This window comes from Eurytemora carolleeae, unplaced genomic scaffold (genome assembly GCF_000591075.1).
Source record: "Eurytemora carolleeae unplaced genomic scaffold, Eaff_2.0 scaffold166, whole genome shotgun sequence".
Lineage (NCBI taxonomy): Eukaryota > Metazoa > Arthropoda > Copepoda > Calanoida > Temoridae > Eurytemora > Eurytemora carolleeae.
In genome coordinates, this window is record NW_019396125.1 from 29,500 (window position 1) to 40,031 (window position 10,532).

Below are 10,532 nucleotides of genomic sequence, written 5' to 3' on the forward strand. Positions count from 1 at the left end.
TTTAGTTTCCTAAAATTATCGTTTGAAATCACCTAATGCCGCAACATTCATGTTAAAATGCACAATGTGCTTAAAGAAAGAAAATATTTGTAATTCCATAATTGCCCGGACTAAGTTCTAGCTACGCTTCTTCTCTAGAACCACTAGACCCACTGTGGAGAGTTGAGACAATAATGTGCACAACACATACAATAACCCTAATGTATACACATTGATAAATTGATTAACTCGAAATACACAGCTGTATGATTAGTGAATCCCGGCCGGACCGGACCGGATCGATCCCTCCTCCATAGTTTGTTTACATTCCACCCAGTATATGCAGTACTTTTAGTTTGCACCCAAAGATATGAGGGTTACTGTAAATTTCTTAACAAATATCAACACTTTGAAACTATTTTGATAATGATGAAGTATAATCAATTTTTCAGTGTCTTATTTGTAGTAAATCATTATTACTAAGGGAGTAAAAACCTGTTACTTAAACTATATATATGCATAGAGAATAGAATATATAGAGAGGAATTTACTAGAAAAAAGTGTAAAACGGCCATTTTGTTGTACTGTTTCCATACTGCAGGTGTACTTCACATATTTATGCTATATAACCTGTTGGGCCCTGGAATATTATTTTATAGAAAATCTCAAATTATTATTAAAAGAAAACCAAATTATGAAATAGGCTGGTTTCATAATTGACCAATGATCATTTCACATAGACTCTTTGCCTTCCACTTTACAAACGATGATTTTCCGTTACAACTATAAATCAAATGATGCTTTTATTCACCTAATTCATTATAAAGTTTAATAAACAGTTTAAAAAATTCGAAATTGAAATGGATAGTCTAGGAAACATACTGTATTAATGTACTCTACTGCACATAATTTGTGAGCATTTACATGATTTGTACACTTTGAACTCCCTTTCAGGCTGAAAGGGACTGAAAAAATTCATACCGAGTGATTCTTTTAATTCCTCTCTATATATTCTATTCTCTATGTATATATGTTAAACCGTACCTTCAAATTGTATATCTTAAAGTTTTGTATGTTCTCTCTTTTGTAATTGTTAGATTTAGTATAATTCATGTTGTTTGTTAGAGGAAACTGCTTTGAAAATTATTAAAAACAAAAATTAAAGGGACTGTTAACGTAGTTTCTCATGGAACCATGACTCTTCACTTCATCATGAATGGAATGGAATTGGAGATGTATACAAGTTTTTCTTAACAATTCAGAAAATGGTCGAAATTGCACACATTTTTCTGTGGTAAAGGTTAAATTTTGAAGTTCCATGAGCATTGAGCAATCTAAATTTTGAACCAAAACTATACTATTTACTAAGGATGTCTAAAACTTAGGAGAATGAGAAAGGTTACCAAGGAGCTATAAACCTAAGGAGAATGAGAAAGGTTTCCAAGGAGGTCTAGAACTAAGGAGAAAAGGAAAGGTTTCCAAGGAGGTTTAGAACTAAGGAGAAGAGGAAAGGTTTCCAGGGAGGTCTAGAACTAAGGAGAAAAGGAAAGGTGTCCAAGGAGGTTTAGAACTAAGGAGAAAAGAAAAGGTTTCCAAGGAGGTCTAGAACTAAGGAGAAAAGTAAAGGTTTCCACAAAGGTTTAGAACTAAAAATAAGAGGAAAGCCCAGGAAACATTTAAACCGACTATATTTCCCGATGGGGAAGATGTTGGGTAAATGATTCTTTTTATGTTCGAAATCAGCATGTCGTAGACTAGATGTTTGTAGGGAGTTCCGATGAGTTCTATAACTAGTTTATGGTAAGCAAACAACATTTAGGAAACCAGTATCGTCAGAATTGCCCCTCCAGGCTCCGTCTTTGTCAGAAATACAGAGTTTACTATCATATTGTTGTTTACGATAAAACTGGCTTTTAAACTGTCCAATACTAAGTAAAACAGTTTTACATTTTTAAAGCAGTTTCTGATATAATTTTTACCGGTCTTATCAGTTTTGCATGGTATATGTACAAATTTACATGCTGTAAAGTCACATTGTACTGATATGCACTGTTCTGTATTGTACTGTACCGTACTGTAATGTACTGTACGGTATTTTACTGTACTGTAATGTACTGTACTGTACTTTACTGTACTGTACTATACTGTACTGTACTTTACTGTACTATACTGTACTGTACTGTACTGTACTGTACTGTACTGTACTGTACTGTACTTTACTGTACTGTACTGTACTGTACTTTACTGTACTGTACTGTAATGTAATGTACTGTACTGTACTGTACTTTACTGTACTTTACTGTACTGTACTTTACTGTACAGTACTGTACTGTACTTTACTGTACAGTACTGTACTGTACTGTACTGTACTGCAATGCACTGTACATCTATAGTAAAAACTTGAAACCGGTTTATATTTGTTTGCACCAGCATTTTCTCATACAGGATACAATTAAAAAAACAAGCCTTCCCCCCCATTTCTTATTTTTAATAGTCTAGCTTCATTTTCATATTTAGTAAGACTCTGAATATAGAACCGGGTTTTTGAAAGGCTTTACTCAGCTTAAAGGATTAACGTCTGGTTGGTTAGTATCTTTTATGTATCTAGTAATTGGATCTGGTTTGTACAGGGTTAACCACAAAGGATAAAACTTGAGAGACGTCTTTACATGATTAACCATAGATAAATAAATAAACATAGATAGCTTATGTACGCAAAATCACCAAGAATTGTACAGTCCGCGAACTCATACTTCTAGGGGTCAAAGTGTACTCCAATGATAAGCGGGGTGGTTTGGTGTTTTAATGGATGTTATAATTATTAAATCACTCAGGAGTGAATTTTATTTTGAAAATATCAAATTATTTCACTGAGCAATATATCATATTGACGAGAACTGAAGAAGGACATGAGAAGGACTAAACTATCTTAAATTTCTTTTTACAGAACGCATGTACACCAAAAGTACTTAATGACATAAAAACAGCCAATGTTTACAACCGACCTAGTTAATCTATATAATAGGAATACAAATATCTTTGTACATTTATATCTTTCAAGATGAAAAATGTCGTCTTATGCGCAATCTATCTTTATCTATGTGATTAACGCTGATTTAAAACTTCGGTCATTTTCCCAGCAAGTTTTGATTTTTGGTCACAATTTGACCAATGTAAGATAATTTTTTCGCCTTTTCTTTTTTATTCTTTTTTGTCGGCATATACTTGTCCAATGAAAAAGTATAGAAAAGATTAAAGATTAAAGATTATTGAAGTAAAGAAAGAAACCGACTGAATCTCGCCCGGTTAGTCCGTGGTGGATTCACTGTAACTATAATGTATACGCTTCTTCTTTGCCAAAACATTAAGTAAGGCAATTAAAGAATTCATGCAGAGAACACTTAATTTAAACTTAAATCTTTAAATATCTTAAGGTCGTATTCACAGTCTCATCCTTTGTGGGAAGCACAACTGGGCAAACAACGATTAATTTCGTTACCGTCCTAAAAGTGTCAACATGTACTTAGATTTTTTGTGCAATATTTGTGTAAATGCTTAATTATATTGAGTTATAAAAATAAGACAGATTTGTTTCAACCACTTCCTAACCTTTCTAAAAGTTCTATCCTGTACGAGCTAAATGATAAATATGGGAAATTATTAAATATGTGTTTTTCAAGGAGTAATAGGAGCGGGGGAAGGCATGCGGCCATGAGCCACCACTATTTCCTCTTCCTTGCCACATATTAGCTTTTTACAATAAGAGGAATCATCCTTTTTTCATGTTAACACTTAAATATAAAGATTTAAATATACACTTTTTGCATGACACGGCTGAATTTTTGAAAATCACACTTTAAAGGCTACACGTTCCATTTAAAAAAGTAGTTTTGCCCGAAAGAGTCAAATGTGGTGGCCCGGAAGGGGAAATAGGGGTGGCTCATGGCTGCCGGAAGAGAAAAAAGCTAATAGGTTGCACGGAAACGGATGTAGTGGTGGCTCATGGCCGCCTGGCTTCCCCCGCTCTTCATAGTACGTTAAGGAGAAGAAAATTGGAATGTTTACATTGTGCTGTACTGTGATGTACATTTATGTACAATTACAGTTCTGAAACTAGTTTATCCTGCATGGAATTCCGTGCTTGGTTTACAATCTTCAAGGTTGTGATGCAAGGAAAGTTAATTGCAGCTGCACATACTCTGCGTACATATTGAAACCAGTTCTCTCTGGGCGGAATTTGTAAACAAGAATAGATGCATCAGTGTTCGTTTAGTATCCAAGGAGGTTAAACGTCTTGTGTTTACATTACCGCCCGATGACAGTACACTGCAGTACAAAAGATGCGTACACCTCTGAAATAACTTTCCTTGCATTAAATCCTTGACAATCTGTGTCTTTGTTTACAATTGAACTTGTTCCTGTTCTGATCTAACTACGTCACAGTAAGATGTAAATAACCTATTCCTCTCTTCTTATTCCTATTATTCCTTGGTATTTGTAATGTGTGACGAGAGGGGAACATTCGCTTATATAGTCTCAATATTTGTGTCTTTCTGTAAACTGTTTCACACACACCGCACAGTTTACAGTACACGCGCCATCATTCGCGGATTTTGAAGATCTGCTGCGGATATAAATCACTTTTCTAACTTGGGATTTAAGATATCAATTGTCAAAAAGTTTTATTCATTTCATGAGCTTTTTATACTATGACTTTAACAAAAATTCTTAATTTTTCATTTTGGGGCAATGCAATATTTTTGTGAATGCACTCTGTGCGGTAACCACCCAAAAAATTCGCACTAAAAAAGTCCTGTGGAAAGTAAGTTCTTTTATTAAAAGGTCTTCGGAAATAAAGTCCTACCGATACTAGTAGATTATGCATGGGAACAAAGGATGTTTACAACCATGCAAAAAAAGGGGCAATTGATATAAAAAAACAACCATGGCTATATTCAAAGTACAGATGCATAAAAAAGTCTTTTTTATGAAAACGTTTTAGACTTGATCTCATTTTCAAAAGATATAGGACTTTATTTCTTGTGTTTTTTTTCTTCGGATATATTTTCTTCAGGACTTTATTTCCTGTGATCTTATTTCCCACACTATTTTAGGAAAAAAGTCCAAGGAATCCAAAACACAGGACTTTCTTTCCAGTGACATTTTTTCAAAGGACTTGAGAAAATTCTGAATTTTTTCCCAAAGTTTTATTTCCAGGTTTTTTCCGGAAACTTTTTTTCCCTGGACTGTGCAGTGTTTGTGAAACCCACACCTCCAGCTCTAACAATGTAACATATCCCTATATATTTCTGTATATATTCAAATATATCATATTTTATGTTAAAATAAAGTATTTTGATAATTATACCTATTTACTTAAAGATTTGGGAAAATGTTTAAACGAGAACGTAGTATTGTTCAACTTTTTTAGTTTTCCCTTGTTATTATGCATTTTAAATTGCAGTCCCAGTGGCATTGTAGATAGCAGTTGACAGTTGAAAAAAAACAGATGAAATGGGAAGAATGGATAAAATGAAAAGGGAAGAATGGAGAAAATGAAAAGGGAAGAATGGAGAAAATGAAAAGGGAAGAATGGAGAAAATGAAAAGGGAAGAATGGAGAAAAATTATGATATGATTGATGGATGAGAAAATGACGATGAAAAAGAGAAAAGGAGAATTCTTGAGAAAACGATTACGGAAAAAATGAAAAAGATGAAACAGGGAATGGAAGAATCATAGATAAATTAATAATGGAAAGGATGAAGAAAAAGAATGGAAGAATCATAGAGAAAATAATAATAGAAAGGATTAAAAAAGAGAATGGAAGAATCATAGAGAAATTAATAATGGAAAGGATGAAGAAAGAGAATGGAAGAATAATAGAGAAAATGATGATGGAAAGCATAAAGAAAGAGAATGGAAGAATCATAGAGAAAATGATAATGGAAAGGATGAAGGAATAAAAAGGAAGAATCATAGAGAAAATAATAATGGAAAGGATGAAGAAAGAGAATGGAAGAATCATAAAGAAAATGATGATGAAAAGCATGAAGAAAGAGAATGGAAGAATCTTAGAGAAAATGATGATGGAAAGGATGAAGAAAGAGAATGGAAGAATAATAGAGAAAATAATAATGGGAAGGATTAAGAAAGAGAATGGAAGAATTATACAGAAAATGACAGGAAAAGGATAAAAAAAAACGGGAAAAAAGAATTACACGAGATAATAATAATTAATAATGAAATAATAATAATAATAATGAAAAATATGGAACAGAAAATAGAAGAATTACACGAGAAAATGATATTGGAAAGAATATAAAAGGAAAAAGAAGAATTATATTAAATTAACATATTTGAAAGGATACATAAAGAAGTAGAAGAATTGAAATTATATATATATATATATATATACGAATAATACGAAAATGAAAATAGTAAGAATGTAAAAGAAAATGTAAAAATAATACAGAAAATGATTGGATGAAAAAGAAAGGAAAAGACTTATAAGAGAAAATGATCGGATGAAAAAGAAAGAAAAAGAATTATAAGAGAAAATGATTGGATGAAAAAGAAAGATAAAGAATTAAAAGAGAAAATAATGTGATGAAAAAGAAAGAAAAAGAATTATAAGAAAAAGTTGATTGGATGAACAATAAAGAAAAAAAATTATAAGTGAAAATGATTGGATGAAAAGAAAGAAAAAGAATTAAAAGGGAAAATGATTGGAAAAAAAGAAAGAAAAAAATCATAAGAGATAATGAATGGATGAAAAAGAAAAAAGAAGACAAATGATAATTAAAAAGATAGAGAAAGTAAAAAAATATAAAGAGTGTTTCTGAAGGAAAATATGAAAATAAACCGTGTGAAGTGTTAGTATATTTAAAGTACACAGCTAAAAGTTCAAATTTCTAAGATATCACTGGATACTGAGTAAATGAGTAAAAGACAATGGCAACATGCCACAAATATAAATAATAGGAGCTAGCTGAGGGACGCTAGTGTATGAACCAGTGAATGCCTGACCCCGGGTCGAACAGGGGGGGGNACTAGGGGGGGGGGCATGGCCTGTTGCCTCCCCCTCTAATTTACGGGCTTGTTTATAGTAACATTTTAAACTTTTATATTCTATGTCGATCGTTATTGTCAGATTCCAAATTAAGGAGAGGATGAAACGTGTGTAAAAATTGAAATGTATAAAATGTAGGAAACTATCCGCAAAATTGTTTTTTTTCCGTTGAAGAGGTGAACAGGTGAATAGGTGAGGAATTCGATTAAATACTTTGCGGAATTTTTAGACTTCTTTATATTTTCTTTATATTTGGATAAAGTAAATGTTATTTCCTTTAACAACATTGTTGCAAATTGCAATCAATCTAAACTTATTTTTCTGAAATTGGAATCATAGACGTAAATACAATTTCAATCATCCTTGAACAATAAATTGGGCGTTTGAGGCTACCAATTTAAGTACTTAATGAATTGATTTTGTATAGATTACATTTTTAGAAATTGGCCCAAAACTGTTTTTTAAACTGATCTATTGATCTCAATTAAACGTATTATGAAAATGAATGTTTATTCATTTTTACGATGTACTTCACTGTGATTTAATGGTCTCACGCTCTCAAGCAAAAATCGTTGAGAGTTTTGCCAATTACTTCTAAAAATTTAAAGCTAACAACAAGCGCTTTATAGTGCTAAAATGTACATGTAAAGGGCTACAGAAAAGCATAGGTGAGTTATAGCGGTAAAATCTAAGCTTAGGGTGTCGCGACACATCAAAGTCAACTCTGTCTTAAAAATTGATAAGACTGTTTATAAGCAGGCTGAATCTTTCATGCCTAACGCCCCCCCCCCCCCCCCCCCCCCCCCCCTCCCCCCAGCCTGTTTAGGGTTATAATAAACATTTAGTGGACTGTCTCCGAGAGAAATTGATTCTTTGCCACAAACTCAGAATTCCTAATTCCTCTTAATCTTTGCCGTCTACTGGTGTAACTGTAAACCTTTGGTATTTCAAACTTAGATTATTTTATCTTACAGAATTCACAGGTATATTTAAGATCCTCGACATATATATATATACAGGGATTAGAAGATCAGAATTTGTGGCAAAGACTCACTTCCTTTACCGCGCGTAAACCTCGAATATACAGGGTGTCCCCTAACGGGCTCGTTTTTTTGGACGATTTTGTATATTAGGTATTTATAATTACATTGCAAAAGTCATTGTTTTATGCTATAGTTAAAATGTTTGGTTTTAAATACTAATATCGGAGATCAATCTTTTTTGTAGGGTTTAAAGGCACTGTAAGTGTATTTTCAAGTGACTCTCTTATAATTTTACCCTTGAAATCTTAGAAAAGATAATGTATTTTTTTAGAAATCAAAAAGTTTTTTTTTACGGATGATTTCTCCATCGATGTTGAAACAAGAAACCTGCAATTCACCACTGAATAGAAACCACAAATAAAAAATTTACAGTTTTTAAAAACAAAAGCATGTATATCTATTTTTTACGTGAACAGAAAAAGCTTTCAAGAGTACCGTTTTAAATCAGGCATTGAGATCTCTCCATGGAGGGTCACTTGAAATTACTCCTACAGTCTCTTTAACAACATTTTTATAAGGTTAAAACAATCTTTTTATGTATATTAGAGACTTTTTTGCAAAAATTTGCATTGATTTATCAATTTTTAGTATGATTTTGAGTGACAACTTTTTGCAAATTATTAACAGCTTTTTAAGGAGATTTGAGAAATCGTTTGCTCTGTCGGTAAGAGAGTTTGACCGTTTTCTATGTTTTTCTTTTTCTGTTTAATGTTTACAAATGTTTATAAACATTAAACAAATTTGTCTTTATAATTTTACAAGTCTTAAAGGATTAAAATGTGAAGAGTCGGACTAGCTTTCAGAACAACTCAGATTTATTTTAATTTTAAAGAGGCTGTTGACGAATATTTATTTGAGCCTAGACATTTAAAGAGACTGTTGACGAATATTTAAGTGAGCCTAGACACTTAAGGAGGAGTGTGTCCTTTTCACAACGGTAATCTAAAAACCTTAGTCTGGTCAAGAATGGGGAAAACAACGTTGTTCTTGTGTTAAATTTCTTAATTGTTTCTAAAGCAAGAAATGCACAAGACACTTTTGATTCAGACATGGTACTTGAAATTGAAATCTGTCCCTTTAACTATAAGAAAACCTAAACTTGAAATTACGTTAGCTGTCCCTTTAACTATAAGAAAACTTAAACTTGAAATTACGTTATCTGTCCCTTTAACTATAAGAAAACTTAAACTTGAAATTACGTTATCTGTCCCTTTAACAATAAGAAAACTTAAACTTGAAATTACGTTATCTGTCCCTTTAACAATAAGAAAACTTAAACTTGAAATTACGTTATCTGTCCCTTTAACAATAAGAAAACTTAAGCTTGAAATTACATTATCTGTCCCTTTAACTATAAGAAAACTTAAACTTGAAATTACATTATCTGTCTCTTTAACTATAAGAAAACTTAAACTTGAAATTACGCTATCTGTCCCTTTAACTATAAGAAAACTTAAACTTGAAATATATATGTGTAAGAAAGCAAAACTGTAGTATCCAGCGTACTGCATTATTACATAAATTTCAAAATAGTAAAGTTCGCGCTAAGCGAGTGGGCCGCCGGTCAGAGCGTTTGGTATAAATACGAGGTCATCATTGTTCAAAAGTCAGTCCTTACTCATCACTCGACAAGGTATCACAACTCCTTTCCCATCCCTCGCCCGGTACACTGTCATCAATTATCATTCATTTAAATTATCATCTTTCTCCCTTAAAACCTACATTTGTTTTTGGAAAAAAAAAGACTTTTGTTTTATAAAATGCTAGTTCTTCGTATCGTATCCTTGTTTTGTCCATTTTCATTTTTATTAAACAAACTATTGTTTTGAGTTTGGAATTTGAATTCCAAACACTCTTTTATGTAAGAAAACTATTTGCTCAATATCTAAAGACCTAGAAGAATAACAAAATTATTTTTAGTTTTGAATTTCTTTGCTTTTTTAAACAAAAATACTTGGTTAGAGAAAAATTATGAATTAATGAAGTTTAAAATTTCGCTAGAATAGAAGTTTTTAGAATCTGATTATTTTAAATCAATTTAAAGGAAATGAGTTTTTGCCACAAACTAAAATTTTCTAATTCTAATATTTTTGGAACCTGACATTTTAAATTCAGACTATTTGATCTAACATAACTTATAGTTTGAAATTTGAAATGTCTGCAACATCGGGTTGCAAAGATATTAAGATTTTAAAGATCAGAGTTTGTGGCAAGAATTCAATTCGTTTGGCTGTTTTTTCTTTAATGCATATTTTGAAAAGTGGTCACGACTTTTCCATTCTTATCCAAGCTCTATTACCTTACCCATTAAAAGCTAAAGTTCAAAATTATGAATCTCTACCCAGTTCCCCCCTCCCCCCCCCCCTTTTTATTAAAAAATTCTAAATTTTTAGTTTCCAAGGATTTTGCTGTAAATTAATCCTTATAATTGTCACTAGG